Raw genomic sequence first — 14,054 nt, 5'->3', positions numbered from 1 at the left:
ATGTGTGTGTGTGTGTGTGTGTGTGTGTGTGTGTGTGGTAGCAACTTGAAGATTTTCTCCAAAATGAACTTTCCCTTCTGATCATGAATATTTTTGCTTCTTTCTCTCCAACTCAGTATAAAGAGAAGACTTACACATATCTCGAGTTGACAGTGCTTTGAAAGAAAAGCTAACCTCTTCTGTCCTCCAGAGAAGATAGGAAGGTGCTTTTGGCCTCTAAGTCTCACTCTTAGAACACAGAGCTCTGGCCTCCAAAAAGTGCCGCTCTATAGAGATGAGGGCCGCCAGAACTGATCTCCCCCGACACACCCTTGCATGCCTTACCGCTCTTTTCCCTGTCATTACATCCCACTGTAATGCCCTTCCTATCCTGCCCACTTGTTGCAACTGTATCCATAACTTAAAATTTGGCTGGGAAGGAATAATTGAATGATTTCAGCAACAGCGAAATACTAGGAAGGTGTTTACGGAAGTACATGACTGAAAGGAGGGGACGTGGAGATTTTCAAAGTGTGACATTAGACCTCACCTATTGGATTGGTGCCCTTATTTTGAATCATGTCATATTTAGGATGAATGAACACCTATTGTTGTGCCAGCACTGTTTTAAGTTAAAAATAGTAAATCACTGAAGTTTTGTTACAATTCTTAGAAGCAGGTGTTGTTAGTGTCATTCTCCCCTATTTACAAATGAGGAAACAGCGTATCAGAGAGACTGGGGTCATAAGAGGTCATGCAGTCAGTGGCACAGCAAGAATTCAAACCCAGGCTTCCTAAATTCAGTCATGCTCTCAACTGCTGTCCTTGGGACAATTTTGTCTTCATAGTCGCATCTACTCATTAATTTTGTTGTTGTCATATACGAATATTCTGGAGATAGCATTTTCTGTACTGTCATGGAGGTTCTCTGTTTTAGAAACTTATTAGGACTATTTCTGTGACTTTTTTCCCAGGCAATAGGGATGTCCAAAGAGGATAATTCTTCTTCATATATCTTCGGAACTCAACTTTATGAATGGTTAGTTGAAATGCACTCTTACTCACTTGAAGCCATTCCACTCTGATTAGCCCCAGCCCGAGAGTAGGAAAAGGAGAACCTCAATGCAGTTCACGTTGGTGGTCTGACACTCCACTTATTTGACTGGAGTTATCTCTCTGAAAAAAAAAAAAAAAATAGTTGTGTCTCAGAAAAAATAGTCCTAGCCTAACCAGCCAATGGACAAAGGCCTCTGATCTACCCAAATCACTGTTTCAAATTGATGTCATCGAATTCTCCTTTCACTCAGAAACTGACCAGTCCTCAGCGTCACAATTCTGTTTTTCACAGGATCTGTGCTCTGATTTCCTGGCTCAAAGCAGACAGAAGCAATGTGCTAGCTGAGCCGTGGCGAAAGAAGCCCTGCATTCGCTGGGATAAATAGTAGCAGCTGTAATGAACTCCTACATTTGCCATCTTCACCAACACAAGTTTACATTTTACTCACATGAAGTTCAATGTGTTGTTCTCTGTCGGTGGATGGCCTACCATCGGGTCAGTCAGGGACTCAAGTCCCCTCCGCTTTATGAGTCCCCCATCTCCTAAAGTGCTGGTGTCTTCTGATCAACTCCTGGCTAGCATACACAGGAGGGGGTGTACGTAGATCTACTGTATTTGGATGTCCGGCAGGGGAGAGATTTAGCAGAAGTCTAGAAGTGGTGTACATCATATCCACCCACGCTCCATTCTGCAAGACTCAGTTAGTGGCCAGCCCTGTCTGCAAGGGAGGAAGGGAAATGTGTTCTGAGTTTGTGCCCAGACGAAAAGGAAATATGGTACACGTTATGTTCGCTGCCGATGGTGCTTTTGGAGGTATGCCCGTGATAACAAAAGACATGACTGCTGACATGGAAGTAGGTGTCAGTCAGCAGATTCTACAGAGGACCACATAGGAACTGTTGGAGGCTCTGAGGACCCCGCATGATCTCTGGGCCTCTGCCAAATATTCTTATTGTTTTTGTTATTGTTTGGCAACTCTTTAAAAAATATAAGAACCATTCTTAGCTCAAAGGCCTTCTAAAAACTGGCCACTGGCCAGGTATGGCCTGAAGGCAGTAATGTTGAGCCCCTAGTCTCAGGAAGACAGGTTGTTTTGTATCTCTAGTTAGCACAATGGCAGGTGTTCACAGTGCTCCTACAAATAACACAGTTTCAAAGTTGAGAAAGCCTTTGAGGATCACCTAAAACAAATGTCTTACATTATAGATAAGAAGACTAAGGCCCAATACAGTAGAGTCACCTAAAGAAACCAGGCTTATCTTTTTGTGAAGAAAAATGTTATCATTATAAACTGATACTTTGAATAAAGAGTTTATTGAAATGAAAGCTTTACAGGGAGAAAAAAAAAAAGAAAAAAGCAAGTTGCTGTATTTTCTGGGGGAATTATTCATAGTATTATAACCATGCATGTTATTTATACTGGCCTCCCTAACAAATAATTGGAAGTTGACTGTATAATTCAGGCGGAAGTTAGCCATCTGAAGGAGATAAAGATCAAGATACCTTTATCTTATCAGGTGAAGCAAAACACCGGGGGAAGAAAAAAATTGCAAAGATAAATCTTGGAAATATTTGGGTCTCTTCGACAGTATAGACTTCGTAAGTTTAATAAATATTGAAGAATATGTGAAGAGAAAGTTCAGTAGATTTGGGTACATACAAATAAAAACGTATGCACATTGCAAGTACTTGAACACAAATTAAGTGAAGGACATTACTTGCAGTGCACACACTGAAGGATATGACCATAAATACATCTATGGTCAAAGAAATTAAAGAAGAAAGTAATAAAATGTATGAACAAAGTATATGAAGAGATAATTCACCATGCATAAAACATATGACCAGAAAAGATGTGAAAACATATCCAGTCTCCCTGGTTTTCAAAGGATTAAATGTCACTATAAACAACCTCACAATCAAGCTGATTAGCGATGATAAAATTCCAGAAGCGTTCATCCCAGGCAGGGCTCAAGCAACTCACACTTTTCTATGGACTTTGCTTAGATTTCACACCCCTTCTCTTCAATAATCATTCCAAACTTTCCTAATTTCCTTCAGTCCTTCTCTCCTCCCGTCTCCCAATATATTTCTCTCCCACCTACTTCATCAAAGAAACTGAGGTCATTGAAGGCCTATTCTGACCTTGTTCATTAGTTTTTCCTCCTCTCCAAACCATGGAGGCTGAGGAAAGGACCATGCTCTTCCTTCTACTTGTGTCCCTCCCTGAGGAATCTCTCCTGCCCCAGCAGAACATGGCCCCACCTGTAAGAGTGGCCAGGGGACGTGGAAGGTGACCTCTGAGATTTCATCACATTTATAGCTTGCCCAGTTGGTGGGGCCTTTGATCATATACTTGGGTGGAGAGGACCTCTGGTAGGTTCTATCTAGATGCAGATAATGACCCCATCTGAAGTCGGCTTTTGCCTTCTATTTCTCTTGGAGCTATAGATACAGATGCAGATGTAGGTGTAGACATAAACTTAGCTTTACATATGGATAGAGATGGATAGACAAGATATAGACATATAGATCTATAAAGACACAAAGATCAATATTACTGGTAGAGGGACACAGTGTTCATGGTGACTATGTTTGACTAACCCGTGGATTTCTCGAGCCTTAAGTCTGGAAGGAATTTCAGAGTTCATCTACTGCAGTGTTTCTCAAATTCAGCATGCATAGAAGTCATCTGGGGAACAGGTTAAAATTGCATGTCCTAGGGATAATAAGTCAGAGTCTCTGGGGATAAATCCCCAGAAACACTTTTGAGAACAGGCTCCCTGTGTGCTGCTGGAACAGGTGGCTCTCAGACTTTTCTTTGAGGAACTCTGATCCAGAACATTTATATATGAGATTGATGTCCAGAGACATGGGTTTTGTCTCGGACAACTCTGCGAGCGAGGTCTGTAACAAGACCAAGCGCAAGAGTCCTAGCTTACTGGTACCCACCTCGTACAACCATGAATTATCATTTCATCACTCAACTTTGGCTTTTAGACTCTCAGCCTATTGTTGAACCTGGGGAAGGAGAGGGAACCTTTTAGGGTCCTTTTAGGGAAACTTTTAGGGTCCTGTTTCCAGGGCAGCTAAGCACGTCTGAATTGGACAAGGCTTCCCCACGCACTAAGGAGCGCTCAGGACCCAAATGAATATCCAGGGACTTCTTCTCCCAGGGAATCACTGTGCCCGGAGAATCAGGCTTTTCCAAGCTGGCACATTTCTATCAGGCAGCCATAAGAAGCTGGTAATTTTTATTTATTGTCTGCAGTTCATGGCAGCCAGTATTTTACCACCTGCACATCTAAAAAGGAAGGGGAAGAAAAGCACACCAATATTCTCAAAATGTTTATATTCAAGGAGTGTGTATTTCAGAGAGGGAGGTCGTGATGTGTGTATTTTTATTGTGTGTGAAAGGATCCTTAGTGGCGGTGCAGCTGGAAAAATAATGCAAGCACGGGGTACTGTCTTTTGTGACAAAGTTTCCTCTGGTAAGTTACAATTATAACGTAGAAAATGATACCTTAGACAGCAACTAATTTGTGAATCCTGGGAAATGCTGTGCAGTGATTCCTCATCAGGACAGCAGAACCTGATCTGTAAAAATTTGGGCCTCAGCAGGAGGTTGTTTGCAAAGAGTGATTTGCATTTCAATTGTAAGTCCAGCACAACCTTTAAATCTTGGCTGCTGCACCATCACAATGGAAGTCTTCTTTCTTTCTTTTTCCCCCTGGTCATGGAGTACTTAGAAAAGAAAAAGGAATATTACCATGCATCCTCAGTTCCACCACCACGGACAATAAAATATAGGTGATTATAAGGAAAAAAAATATATGGCACTGATGGTTAAATTTCCTCCCCCTAGGTGATTCCATACAACACATGTTGACAATGGTAGAGGCCGGCCCGGGCCCTGTGTGGCTGCTGGCCCCCCACACCATGCCTCCGCCTAAAAGCACCACAGCCCTTTGCTCTTCTTCCCTACAGAATTCCAGTTAACTGACGCAGCTTGATGAAGAAAATAAGTAAAACGCACAAACCAAAAGCAACAAGAAGAAAAACACTATGTACTAGAATTAGTTTTCTCCAAGGCGAGTCACTGCTGGACAACTGAGAGGCCTTTTGCCACTCAGTTTCGTAGCCTCACCATCAGCGTCTTTAATACTTCCCTTTCTCTAAATTGTTTGGATTAGCCCTTTTCTACACAGCGGGCTGATTTATCTCCTGGGTATATAGGATCCACTGTACCAGGGAGGAATGATCCCACCCTGGGGCCTGCATCCCACTGTACCCAAGGATGTGACACCCTCCTATCAATCAGAAACAGGTCACCAGACAGCGGGCCACGGGCCAGGGAGGGGCTTGGTGGGAGTGATCCCCACCCAGCACCATGGCATATTTATTAGATTAGATGTTGGCTCTAACTTTCAACTTTGTACATTTCTCTGTCATTGTCAGAAATTTAAATCAACTGTAAATCTATAAATTTGTCTCCCAGCACTCCCCTCTGTCTGATGGGGGTTTCTCAGAGTTCACTTGATTTACCTAAACTCTCAGGCAATGAGCCTGCTGTTCATTCACCCCTTCTGGAGATTTTTTTTTTTTTTTTCATCCTTAGAACTCGAATTTCTGTGGCTTTTCTTAGACTCTTGAACTCCTTGCTCCTTCTCGGACTCCCCCCTGCTCTGCTCATTTCTAAATGTTGGCATGTGTCACAAGCCAGCTTTCTAGCCGGTTGGCTCCTACATCTATCCTGCCTGGTGTCTCTTGGCCGGTCCCCTAGCTCTACCCTCCATCTATACTCTGATGGATCCCAGGCATTGATCTTCAGGCCAACCCCTCCAAATCTCAATAGAATCCCTCATTTGTTTTTTTCCTCATTTTCCCGCATCTCAGTAATTGGGTCCACCATTACCTAGTATCCCAGTATCGAGTGACCAGGAGTTCAGAGAGAGGGTCCTAAAATACCTCTTTGATTTCCTCTCCCCATCATATCCCACATCCAATTCAGCAGTAGATCCTGTTCTGCTGGAATACTACCCATGTCTGCAGTCATTTATTTACCTTTCCTCCCTCTCTTGTTCTGCTCCTAGCTATTTCTCAAATACACCAAATTCAGTGCTGCCTCAGGGCCTTTGCACTCACCTAGCACTTCTCCTGGAATGTTCTTCCTCTGAATGGCCATGTTATTTTTCAGAGGTTCTGTCTAAATGTGACCTCCTAAGAAAGAATATCCAAAAAACACCATATCAAAAATAGTAGCTATCTCTCTGCTTGAATGTCCCCTGACTCTCTTACCCTGGTTTATTCTTCTTTGTTGCATGTATCATAACCAGGGGTGACAATGTAGATTTATATACTTGTTTATTGTCTGTTCACATGTGAGGTTGTAATTCAGGCAAGAGCTGGTTTGTTTGTTTTGTATTTTTTTTCTAGAACCCTAGAACCTAGTATAACTCCTGACACATAACAGGGGTTCAATAAATACTTACTCAGTGTTAAGTGAACTTTAAAATGATTTCAGTTTCTCTCTGACATATTTCTTTGAAATATCTGGGATTATTTTCGAAATGATTGTTAGCATTCTGCATTACCACTGAATTTAAGAAATTTGTTTGTTACATTTGCCTTAAATCTTCATAACAATTGACAGTGGTTATTTAGACTTAAGTCCAAATGTTACTGCGATTACCCTACATTATGAGCTCTCTTGTCTTAATTTCTTTATTCCAATTATTTTACTTTTTTATTTCCACTGGAGTAGTTGATTCAGTATTTACTTTTACAGAATGTCACAGTTCTTTTTAAAAACATAAAATGTAATTATTTTATTATGGAGGATATATAATTCATCGCAAGTCAAACAAGGATGAGCTGAACTCTGGGTTATAACCCTGGACAGACCCTGATGTTGTCAGGGACCACTGAGTTTTAGGATTGTGTGTTCTGTGCCCTGTCACTCCATCCCATCCCAATCCTGGCTACCTTTCTCAGCTTTTCCATTGTTTCCCTGTTGCCTAGCTCTCTGCTTCCCCACGCACTTCTCATCTGCTCTTGCTAAATTATCAATGCTGGGAAACTATAAAACCAAGTTTATGAAACTTGTGTCCAGAGTACAAGTTAACAACCTGTGATTGAGGGCCTGTGCTCTGATGGAAATGAAGGAACTTCAGCTAACTTTGTTTTTCTCTTGGTTGTCTTCTGAGTCTCTGAGCAATGGTGCATAAGCAGGGCATTCTTGAGGCTATAGTTGCTATACTTTATAACTAATACACCTAATCATTATGAGCCTAAACTTGTCTTGCTGGGCCCCTGAGAAGAAGGCTGCCCATCTGCCCTTGCTTCCAGATGGAGGGTCTCACTGGATCATCACTGAACTTCACTCATCACTCAAAAGACAGCAGTGTTTAGAGGAAAATTGGTTCTTGGGTTTTTTTGTTTGTTTGGTTGGCTTTTTGTTTGTTTGCTTGTTTGTTTTTCATGTAGTAATCTGGGGCACATAATGTTAGGAAAAGGCTCTAGTCAACATCTTTCTTTGTAAAAAATGGACACTGAAATCTCTTTCCTTATCCCACAAAAGGAAAAGGCCTCCTGCAATAGGATTGCACATCTTCGACCACAGCCTTGAGAGGAGGCCACCCTACATCCATGTGATTGCAGTGCCTTGATTCTCAGATGCCACACAGTCTTCTACTTGGAAAGCCCTTGGGGCACCAATTTCGTCCCTCCTCTGATAAATTCTATGTATTATACTGTGCTGTGTACACGCTCAGAGCTAGATAAATGGAGAGTAATAATAACTGTTATTTTTATACCAAGTGTTATCAAATCAGAAATCTGACACCTAGTAATTTAATATATATGTTTTCCCACATACCTTTATTGCTGTTTGGCTAGAAAGAAAATATGAGGAGATTGGAAACCAACTGTAAATATTTCTATAGTCTTAATGGCAAATGCTTTTTCTTTCCTTTATTACCTTGCTCCACTTGCTTGATCCTCTATTTTTCAGGGCTGTATTCCATCTCTTTTTCTCCTTTCAATGATCCCTCATTCAAGAAGTCTTACCTGATTGGTGACCCATTTCTGTCTGCTTTCATCACTCCACACAATCCCTCAGTGGTCACCTTGCTCTGCAGATTATTCATGCAGCCCCTCATGTTTTTGTTGAATTGGCCTAGAGGATAGAACCCAGCTGACCTGGGCTTGAATCAGCTCTCAAATCAGATTGGCTTTAGGCAAATTGCTTAACCTTTCTCTGTCTGGTTTCTCATCTGTAAAATAGAATTAATAGTACCCACTTCATTATAAGCACACTGGGAAGATTCAACTGTATTGTGAAAATATTCTTATTCTTCATTAAACATATTTCCCCTACCTTTGCCTCTGCTTTCGAAATGGTGGTGAAGCTTTTTTGGGTGCAAATATCGTCCTGTCCCAGTGGAGTTGCAAAGTGCCGAAGGGCTGGCTGACCGTATCATGGTTTTCAAACTGCACAACAAATGTGTTATAAGGATTTCCCAGCATAAGACACTGTAGCAGGCCCAGTGGTAGTGAGGAAGTGGGGACAGGAAATGAAACGCAAGAAAAGAAGATGAAACACAATCATTTGTACCCCCATAGCTCCCCGTGTACTTTGTATAGTGATCAATGTAAAAAGTCAAGTGATAGCATAAAAATGTAAATATCCAAAATAACAAGAGATACAATGACCAAAAGAAAGAGTTGCTGCCTACTAAGTAGCTCAGAAAGTATCATGAGAGGGCAGGGGACCCCCAGGACCCCTTGCACAAGGGTGGTCAGGGCAGATTTTAGCACGTGGCAAGGTCACTGGTTATGTCTGAGTCAATGAGCAGATTCGATAGGTGATGGGAGGAGATGGCAGCCATTCATATTGAGATGATTTATGTTGGGCATCATACAGAATTTGGAAATATTCCAAACTAAATACAAGCAAATGTAAGTTGAGGCAAGAGCCCACTGTGGTTTCAGGAACCAGTTCTGATGCTTTGGACTTTGCCATACTCTTTGTTTAATCTTTACGTTTAAAATTCTCAGCTCATGTACTCTAACATTTCTTTCCTTCACTTGTTACCAGATTCAAAGCTGTGGCCTCAACACAGAGGACTTTCAATCAACAGTAGCCAGTAAGCACTGATCCTGCGTTTATCTGAATAGCCAAATCAGATCACCCCTGCAGCAATCCAGTGGATTGTTTGGCAGTTAATGTGACTGAATTAAAACTGTCAATTATTTCTTATATGTGAATAGTCTTACAAAAATGCTTGCAGTATTTCACAAATATGTAGTTCCAGGACTAAAATTCAGGAGCTACAGACAAAGGAACCCATCAAATTGTGGCTCTTCTTGCCAGTTCTTTGATCAAGGGTAAGTTTTTTATTCTAGCAGCCATACAAACTGCTTTGTAGCTACCTTTTTTTCAAGACATGCAGTCAGGGCCTTGTGCTATGGCTAGTTGGGATAATAAATAAAATGCACTGATAGATATGTTTATTGGGACGTGTGATTTTGTTTCTATATAACTATATTTTTCTTTTAACGACACACATGCTGATTCCTAGTCATCTGCCCTAGGCACCAGTAAAATCAGATTAAAAGCATTAGTAATGTAGTTAATTCCATTTATAATATGCCTACACCAGAGATGAGAACATTAAAATAAGGAAAATCTATAAACTGGAATTAAAGAATTTTTTTGGAACTCCTCATAAGGAATCTTTGAAAGAAAAGCATAAGGTTTTACATAAACACTCTCAAGGAGCCTTTTTAGTGATGTTTTCGAAGTAATATGTGCAATCCCAATTAAAGTTTGCCTTGGTCACTTGAGTCTTCATATTTTATACTTCAGGTTGATTCAGATGGCTTTGTATTAAGGGATGAGTGTCCTTTAGTGCAGCTCTGCTAGTTGTAATATTGCCTTCTGTAACCTGGCCTAATAATCACTATCAGCTAATCAATTTTTCCTTTTTATTCAAATTCTATTATCCACTCCCTTTTGACCTCTGGTTCTTGGGACAGCCCATGCATTATTTTTTTCTGAAATCCTCAGCATATTACATGCAGCATAACAGGATAAAAGCCCCAGCATTAAACCCAATCAATAGCTCCCACAGGTAGACATCTATTTCATCCCCTTCTTTAATGTGTTGTCCTTTGTCCATGAAGATGTCACTATCGACCCACAGTCCATCTGCTATTTGGTGTGGGTTCTGGACTTTGTGCAACATCAGTGGTATATTTGGGCCAAATCATTCTTATTCCTTGCCCAGGTCATCTGTTGAGATCCGCTACCCCATTCAACAGGCAGGTAAGCTGTGACCAGAGAATGACATAAAACCACCTGGCTTGGATTCAAAACTAATAGTCATTTCACCTGCTTTTTCATAGCCACAAAGCTATTAAAGTAAATTCTACATTTTGGCTTTATCTTATTTTCTTATCTTGTACTTTGAGGTAATTAGCTAATATCAACAATGAAAGCTCTTAAAAGAATAGAATACTACTTCATTTATTTTTCATTAGTTTAATTTTTAAAATAAAATTAGGAAAGTAAACATGGGTGCATAAAACATGTTTGTTATTAAAAAATTCCAAATATATAGAAGTGTATAAAGTGAAATCTCCTTGCTACCTCATTCAGGCCAATCCTCTCTTCCAGAAGTTTCTGAAAGCATAATACAAATACAGACAAATGCATGTAGGTGTATATGTAAATTACATATTTCATTTCCAACTGTATTCTATCGTAAAAGTTGACACAATACATAATGTTTGATAGTTTTATTATTTAATACTTCCTAAAGATTTTTTTATTTTAGATTTACATAGAGCTACCTTGTTAATTTAATAGTTGCATAATGTTTCACAATATGGATTAATTATAATTTATTCAACCATACCCTTATTGATGGAAGTTTAAATTGTTTCTGATTTTTTTACTATTACAAATAAAGCTACCAGAAAATATTGTGTATTAATGATCTACTTCTGCATAACAAATTACACTAAAACCTAGTGGCCTCAATCAATGACAAACCTTTATTGCCTCATAGTTTCTGTTGGCCAGAAATCTTGGAGATTCTTCGCTGGCTGATTCTGACCTGACATATCCTCATGAGAGTGAAGTCAAGATGTTGGCATTCATCAGAGGTCTGGGAAGGGCCTGAAGGATTTAAGGTGGCTCATACACACGATGGGCAGATTGGTACTGGTTGTTATTAGAGACCTTGGTTCTTCCAACATGGGCCTTTCCACAGGCTATTGAGCACAGCAGCCAGCTTCCCCAAGATGAGCAATCCAAGACAGCAAGAGCCAAACAGAAGCTATCCCATCTGTGACCTACCCTGGGAAGTTACCTGTCATCACTACTACCATATTTTTTATGACTTTATACATGTTTAATGTATACAATTTGATGAGTTTAGTTATATGTATATACCCATGATACTATCACCATAATCAAGTGCTTGCTTCGGCAGCACACATACCATCACCACAATCAACGTAATAAAAATATCCATCACCTCTATACGTTTCCTTGTGTCCCCCTCCCGTTTTTTATGGTAAGAATATTTCACATGAAATCTCCCCTCTTAACAAAAATGTAAGTGCATGGTATTGTGTTGTTAGCTATTGGCACTATGTTGTACAGCCAGTCTCCAGAACTTACTCATCTTGCATAACTGAAACCTTATACCCATTGAATACCTCCCCGTTTTCTCTTGTCCCTGGCCCATGGCAACCATCATTCTGTTCTCTGCTTCCATGAGTCTATTTTGGATATGTCATATAAGTGGAATCTTACAATATGTGTCTTTCTGATACTCTTTTTTCACTTAGCATAATGTATTTCAGGTTCATCCATTTGTTGGAAATAGGATTTCCTTCTTTTTAAAGGCTGAATAATATTCTATTATACATTTAGTCCTAGGTACCTTATTGCTTTTGGTGCAATTGTAAATGGGATCAATTCCTTGATTTCTCTATATACTGCTTCATTATTGGAGTATAGAAATGTGGCAGATTTTGTATCCTGTGACTTTACTGAATTCATGCATCAGATCTAGCAATTTTTTGTGAAGTCTTTCAGGTTTTCTATACAGAATATCATGCCCTCTACAAATAGTTAAAGTTTGACTTTTTCTTCACCAATATGGATGCATTTTATTTCTTTTTGTTTTCTGATTGCTGGGACTAGAATTTCCAGTACTATGTTAAATAACAGTGGTGAGAATGGGCATCTCTGTCTTGTTCCTGACCTTAGAGGAAAAACTCTCAATTTTTCCCCACTGAGGAGGATATTAGATATGGATTTTCACAGATGGCCTTTATGATGTTGAGGCATGTTCCCTCCATCCTTACTTTGTTGATGGTTTTTATCAAGAATGGATGCTATCCTTTGTCAAATGTTTTTTCTGCATCTACTGAGAGGATCATATGGTTCTTATGCATTCTTTTGATTGTAGCGAATGATTATTTTAAGGTACTGTTGGATTCAATTTGCTAATATTTTGTATAGAATTTTTGCCTCTGTGTACATCAGGGATATTAGCTGGTATTTCTCTTTTTTAGTGGGGTCTTCGTCTGGTTTTGGAGTCAGGTAATGCTGGCCTCATAGAAGGAGTTTGAAAGTTTTCCTTCCATTTTTAGTTTTTGGAATAGTTTGAGAAGAAAAGGTATTAATTCTTCTATAAATGTATCATAGAATTCCCCTGTGATGCCATCTGGCCCTGGACTTTTGTTCTTTGGGAGATTTTTAATTACTGATTCAATTTCTTTGCTGGTTATTGGTCTGTTCAAGTTTTCTATTTCCTCCTGTTTCAGTTTTGGTAGTTTATATGTTTCTAGGAATGTATCCAGTTCTTCCACATTGCCCAATTTATTGGCATATAATTTTCTACAATATTCTGTTAACAATTGTTTGTATTTTTGTGGTGTTACTTGTGATTTCTCCTCTCTCATTAGTGATTTTATTTATTTGAGTCCTTTCTCTTTTCTTTTTGATAAATCTAGCCTAGGGGGTTATCAATTTTATTATTTTTTTCAGAGAACCAGCTCCTGATTTCATTGAAAATGAAACCTTCTTCATTTGTTCTTTTTCTTTTTAGGATTTTATTTATTTTAGAGAGAGAGAGTACAATGGGAAGAGAGAGAGGCAGAGGGAGAGGGGGAAGCAGACTTTCCGCTGAGCAGGGAGCCTGATGCAGGACTTGATCCCAGGACCTTGAGATCATGACCTAAGCTGAAGGGAGATGCTTAACTGACAGGGCTACCCATACACCCCTCATTGATCTGTTCTAATGGGGCTTTTTTGTTGTTGTCATTTCTATGTCATTTATTTCTGCTGTAAGCTTTATTATTTCCTTCTTCTGGCTTTAGGCTTCACTTGTTATTCATTTTCTACCTCCTTTAGGTGTAAGATTAGGTTGTGTATTTGAGATTTTTCTTGATTCTTGAGGTAGGCCTGTACTGCTATCTACTTCCCTCTTATGCTCACGCTTGCTGCATCCCAAAGGTTTTGGGCCATTTTGTCTTCACTTATTTCCATGTATTTTTAATTTTCTTCTTTAATTTCCTGGTTGACGTTCATTGACATTCAATGTCATTGAATGACATTCAATGACATTCATTCCTTAGTAGGGTGTTCTTTAGTTTTCATGTATTTGTGGTCTTTCCAAATTTTTTCTTGTAATTGACTTCAAGTTTCATAGCATTGTAATTGGAAAATAGGTATGGTATGACGTCAATCCTGTTGTACCCATTGGGGCCTGATTTGTGATATGATATGTGATCTATTCTGAAGAATGTCCCATGTGCACTTGAAAAGAATGTTTATTCCACTGCTTTAGGATGAAAAGTTCTGAATATATCTATATCTGTTAAGTTCATTTGATCCAGTGTGTCATTACAAAGAGATAAAAGATCTATACTCAGAAAACACGAAAGAAAGTGAAGATGACAGAAAGAAATGGAAAAACATTCCATGTTCATGAATTGG

General features: G+C 39.5%; 1 long non-coding RNA gene across 19 annotated transcripts in view; it reads left to right on the top strand.

Annotated features, from left to right (window-relative positions):
• The window catches only part of LOC140600288 (uncharacterized), a 284,954-nt gene that overhangs the window by 191,995 nt on the left and 78,905 nt on the right, over positions 1–14,054 (top strand). The window contains exons 11-15 of one of the 19 annotated variants that reach the window (XR_012003546.1): positions 954–1,018; positions 1,328–1,531; positions 9,135–9,183; positions 10,327–10,364; positions 11,110–11,583. The exons of 11 other annotated variants lie outside the window; for them this stretch is intronic. This is a non-coding gene — a long non-coding RNA (uncharacterized lncRNA). Of the gene's footprint in view, positions 1–953; positions 1,019–1,327; positions 1,532–9,134; positions 9,425–10,326; positions 10,365–11,109; positions 11,584–14,054 lie in introns of those variants that run through there. 7 more of the 19 variants (XR_012003548.1, XR_012003542.1, XR_012003550.1 and 4 more) reach the window with 7 other exon arrangements.

This window comes from Canis lupus, chromosome 11 (genome assembly GCF_048164855.1).
Source record: "Canis lupus baileyi chromosome 11, mCanLup2.hap1, whole genome shotgun sequence".
Lineage (NCBI taxonomy): Eukaryota > Metazoa > Chordata > Mammalia > Carnivora > Canidae > Canis > Canis lupus.
Note: the sequence above shows the minus strand (reverse complement) of the source record. Positions and strands in the feature narration are given on the sequence as shown.